This window comes from Aphelocoma coerulescens, unplaced genomic scaffold (genome assembly GCF_041296385.1).
Source record: "Aphelocoma coerulescens isolate FSJ_1873_10779 unplaced genomic scaffold, UR_Acoe_1.0 HiC_scaffold_549, whole genome shotgun sequence".
Classification (NCBI taxonomy): domain Eukaryota; kingdom Metazoa; phylum Chordata; class Aves; order Passeriformes; family Corvidae; genus Aphelocoma; species Aphelocoma coerulescens.
In genome coordinates, this window is record NW_027183893.1 from 36,220 (window position 1) to 41,440 (window position 5,221).

Consider the following 5,221-nt stretch of genomic DNA (forward strand, 5'->3'; position numbering starts at 1 on the left):
CAGGGACACCGGGAAGGACACCAAGGACCCCACCAGGGACACCACCGGGGACACCACCGGGGACACCGCGAACGCCACCGAGGACCCCACAAAGGACACCGAGGAGCCCCCCCGGGGACCCCCCGGGAGCCACGACCCCACAGCCGAAGGACGATGGGGATGAGGACAGCGGTGCCAGGGGGGACGTGGGCCGGGGGGACGTTCCCCAGTAAAGGGCACTGGTGGCACTGGGGAGGCTCTGGGGGTGTCCCCCCACCCCCCCCCCAGTGACAGGCGGTGACACAAAGAGACTCCCAGAGAGGCTTTTATTGTCCCCGAGCGCGGGGGAGGGGCCCGGGGGTGCCCCAAAAGGGTCCCCAGGGTGCCCCCAAAGGTCCCAGAGGTGTCCCCCTGGGTGTCCCTTGGGTGTTCCTGGGTGTCCCTGGGTGGTCCCAAAGGTCCCAGAGGTGTCTCCGGGTGTCCCAGGGTGTCCCTTGGGTGTCCTTGGGTGTTCCTGGGTGTCCCTGGGTGGTCTCTGGGTATTCCTGGGTGGCCTCTGGGTGTCCCTGGGTGTCCCCTGGGTGCCCCTGGGTGCCCCTGCACCCTCACTTGGTGATGGTGTTCCTGGAAAGAAAAGGGGGCTCAGTGCCCCAGTGCTCCCAGTCCCTCTCAGCCTCCCTCCCAGTGCTCCCAGCCTGTCCCAGTGCTCCCAGTCCCTCCCAGTGCTTCCAGTCCCTCCCAGTCCCTCCCAGCCTCCCTCCCAGTCCATCCCAGTGCTCCCAGTCCTTCTCAGCCCCCTCCCAATCCGTCCCAGTGCTCCCAGTCCCTCCCAGCCCCCCCTCCCAGTCCCTCCCAGTGCTCTCAGTCCCTCCCAGCCCCTCTCCCAGTCCCTCCCAGTCCCTCCCAGTGCTCTCAGTCCCTCCCAGCCCCTCTCCCAGTCCGCTCCCAGTCCCTTCCAGTGCTCCCAGTCCCTCCCAGTCCGTCCCAGTGCTCCCAGTCCCTCCCAACCCCCCCTCCCAGTGCTCCAGTCCCTCCCAATCCGTCCAGTGCTCCCAGTCCCTCCCAGCCCCCCTCCTAGTCCCTCCCAGTCCCTCCCAGTGCTCTCAGTCCCTCCCAGCCCCTCTCCCAGTCCCCTCCCAGTCCGCTCCCAGTCCCTTCCAGTGCTCCCAGTCCCTCCCAGTCCGTCCCAGTGCTCCCAGTCCCTCCCAACCCCCCTCCCAGTGCTCCCAGTCCCTCCCAATCCGTCCCAGTGCTCCCAGTCCCTCCCAGCCCCCCTCCTAGTCCCTCCCAGTCCCTCCCAGTGCTCTCAGTCCCCTCCCAGCCCCTCTCCCAGTCCCTCCCAGTCCGCTCCCAGTCCCTTCCAGTGCTCCCCAGTCCCTCCCAGTCCGTCCCAGTGCTCCCAGTCCCTCCCAACCCCCCTCCCAGTGCTCTCAGCCCCTCCCAATCCGTCCCAGTGCTCCCAGTCCCTCCCAGCCCCCCTCCCAGTCCGTCCCAGTGCTCCCAGTCCCGTCCCAGTCCGTCCCAGTGCTCCCAGTCCCTCCCAGCCCCCCTCCCAGCCCCCCTCCCAGTCCCTCCCAGTCCGTCCCAGTGCTCCCAGTCCCTCACGCGTTCATGCTCTTGCCGGAGCCGCTCAGGACGATGTACGGCGTCTTCTGCGCCCGCTGCTTCTCCTGCAGCAGCGCCACCGTGCCCAGGGGGGTGTCACTGGAGCTCATCTTCTTCAGCAGCTGCACCCCAAAAAGGAGGGGGGGACCCCAAAATCAGAGGCACCCCAAAAACCCCTGGGAATCCCCCCAAAAATTCCCCAAAAAATTCCCCAAAATTCCAAAGGAATCCCCCAGCTGGGACCTCCCCCATCCCCATCCTGGGGGTGTCACTGGGGTTCCTCTTCTTCAGCAGCTGCACCCCAAAAACGAGGGGGGACCCCAAAATCAGGGACACCCCAAAACTCCTGGGAATCCCCCCAAAAATTCCTAAAAAATTCCCCAAAAAATTCCCCAAAAAATTCCCCAAAATTCCCAAAGGAATCCCCCAGCTGGGACCTCCCCCATCCCCATCCCGGGGGTGTCACTGGAGCTCATCTTCTTCAGCAGCTGCACCCCAAAAAGGAGGGGGGACCCCAAAATCAGAGGGCACCCCAAAACCCCTGGGAATCCCCCAAAATCCCCCCAAAAATTTACCAAAAATTCCCCAAAATTCCCAAAGGAATCCCCCATTGGGACCTCCCCCATCCCCATCCCGGGGGTGTCACTGGGGTTCCTCTTCTTCAGCAGCTGCACCCCAAAAACGAGGGGGGACCCCAAAATCAGAGGCACCCCAAAACCCCTGGGAATCCCCCCAAAAATTCCTAAAAAATTCCCCAAAAAAATTCCCCAAAAAATTCCCCAAAATTCCAAAGGAATCCCCCAGCTGGGACCTCCCCATCCCCATCCCGGGGGTGTCACTGGGGTTCCTCTTCTTCAGCAGCTGCACCCCAAAACCGAGGAGGGACCCCAAAATTGGGGTTTGAAGACTCCCCAAAAATGGGGCTTGGGGGGGGACCCCCAAAAGACTCCGGGGAACCCCAAAATCGAAGCTGAAGGAGCCCAAAATTTGGGCAAAATGACCTCAAAAGTAACCCAGAAACCCCAAAATTGGGGTTTGAAGCTCCCCAAAAATGGAGCTTGGTGGGGGGACCCCAAAAGACTCCGGGGAACCCCAAAATCGAAGCTGGAAGAGCCCAAAATTTGGGCAAAACGACCTCAAAAATAACCCCGGAACCCCAAAATTGGGGTTTGAAGCCCCAGCGGGAGCACGAGGGACCCCAAAACTGGGCTGGAGGTCCCCAGTGGGAGCACGGGGGGGGGGGGTCCCCAAAAAGCCCCCAGACCCCCCCAAATCCCCCTCACCGCCTCCTCATCCAACTTCTTCATCCTCCGCTCCGTCTTCATCTTCCCCGAGCCCTTCCCATGGAAGCGGTGGGAGAGCTGCCGGAACGCCTGCGGGATATGGGGGGGACATTGGGGGGACATTGGGGGGACACTGGGGACATTGGGGGGGACATTGGGGGGACATTGGGGTCACCCCGAGCCCTTCCCGTGGAAACGGTGGGAGAGCTGCCGGAACGCCTGCGGGACAGGGGGGGGGACATTGGGGGGACATTGGGGACACCAGAAGGACATTGGGGATATTGGGGGGACGTTGGGGACATTGGGGACACTGGGGTCACCATGGGGGACATGTTGGGGGTCACCCCCAGCCCTTCCCGTGGAAGCGGTGGGAGAGCTGCCAGAACGCCTGGGGGATATGGGGGGGACATTGGGGGGACATTGGGGACACCAGAGGGACATTGGGGGGACATTTGGGACATACTGGGGACATTGGGGACACTTTGGGGACATTGGGGACACCACAGGGACATTGGGGGGACATTGGGAGGATGTTGGGGACACCCCGAGCCCTTCCCGTGGAAATGGTGGGAGAGCTGCTGGAATGTCTGCGGGACACCGGGGACACCAGAGGGACACTGGGGACACCGGGGGGACATTAGGGACATTGGGGGGACATTGGGGGGACATTGGGGACACCAGAGGGACATTGGGGGGACATTGGGGACATATTGGGGACATTGGGGACACCACAGGGACATTGGGGACACCACAGGGACATTGGGGGGACATTGGGAGGATGTCGGGGACACCCCGAGCCCTTCCCGTGGAAGCGGTGGGAGAGCTGCCGGAACGCCTGCGGGATATGGGGGGGGACATTGGGGGGACATTGGGGGGACACTGGGGACACCTGAGGGACATTGGGGGGACATTGGGGGGACATTGGGGACACCATGGGGACGTTGGGGACATTGGGGGAACCATGTGGACATTGGGAGGACGTTGGGGGACATTGGGGGAACATTGGGGGGACATTGGGGTCACCCCGAGCCCTTCCCGTGGAAGCGGTGGGAGAGCTGCCGGAACGCCTGCGGGACAGGGGGGGGATGTTGGGGACACCACGGGGACACCGGGGACATCGGGGGGGACATTGGGGACATCAGGGGGACACTGGGGACACCAGAGGGACACTGGGGACACCAGAGGGACATTGGGGACATCAGGGGGACGTTGGGGGGACATTGGGGGGACATTGGGAGGATGTTGGGGACACCCCGAGCCCTTTCCCGTGGAAACGGTGGGAGAGCTGCCGGAACGCCTGCGGGACAGGGGGACACCAGAGGGGACACTGGGGGGGTTTGGGGACCCTTTGGGGACACTCTGGGGACACCAGGGGGTCTGGGGGACACTTTGGGGACACTGGTGGGGTTTGGGGACACTTTGGGGACACTGTGGGGGTTTGGGGACACTTTGGGGGTCTGGGGACACTTTGGGGACACCAGGGGGGTTTGGGGACACTTTGGGGACACTGGTGGGGTTTGGGGACATTTGGGGACACTGTGAGGGTTTGGGGACACTTTGGGGACACCGGGGTGGGTTTGGGGACACTTTGGGGACACTGTGAGGGTCTGGGGACACTTTGGGGACACTTTGGGGACACTTTGGGACACCAGGGGGGGTTTGGGGACATTTGAGGACACCAGGGGGGTTTGAGGACACTTTGGGGACCCTTTGGGGATACTTTGGGGACACTTTGGGGACACTGGTGGGGTTTGGGGACACTTTGGGGACACTGTGGGGGTTTGGGGACACTTTGGGGGTTAAGGGACCCTTTGGGGACACCAGGGGGTTTGGGGACACTTTGGGGGGTTTGGGGATACTTTGGGGGACACTGTGAGGGTCTGGGGACACTTTGGGGACACCGGGGTGGGTTTGGGGACACCTTGGGGACACTGTGAAGGTCTGGGGACACTTTGGGGACACTGGTGGGGTTTGGGGACACTCTGGGGACACTGGTGGGGTTTGGGGACACTCTGGGGACACTTTGAGGACACTGGGTTGGGGTTTGGGGACACTTTGGGGACACTGGGGGGTTTGGGGACACTTTGGGGACACTGTGAGGGTTTGGGGACACTTTGGGGGTTTGGGGACACTTTGGGGACCCTTTGGGGACCCTTTGGGGACACTTTAGGGACCCTTTAGGGGTTTGGGGACCCTTTGGGGACCCTGTGGGGACACGGCACCTCTTTGGGGGTGAGCTTGCGGCCGGTCTCGTCACGTACTCGATCTTGACGTCGGGCCGGTAGCCGTCCTTCTCCTTGAAGTCCTGCGTGAAGCCGCGGTACTCCTCGCGCCGGCTGTACTTGTCATCGATG

General features: G+C 63.0%; 1 long non-coding RNA gene across 1 annotated transcript; it reads right to left on the reverse strand.

Moving 5' to 3' along the window:
- Positions 1 to 425: 425 nt before the first annotated feature.
- On the reverse strand, positions 426 to 5,215 carry LOC138101846 (uncharacterized). Its single transcript, XR_011147270.1, has 4 exons — positions 5,090 to 5,215; positions 2,868 to 2,957; positions 1,585 to 1,706; positions 426 to 603 (listed from the first exon to the last, which is right to left on the reverse strand). It is a non-coding gene; the product is annotated as an uncharacterized lncRNA (long non-coding RNA).
- Between the last annotated feature and the right edge of the window lie 6 nt (positions 5,216 to 5,221).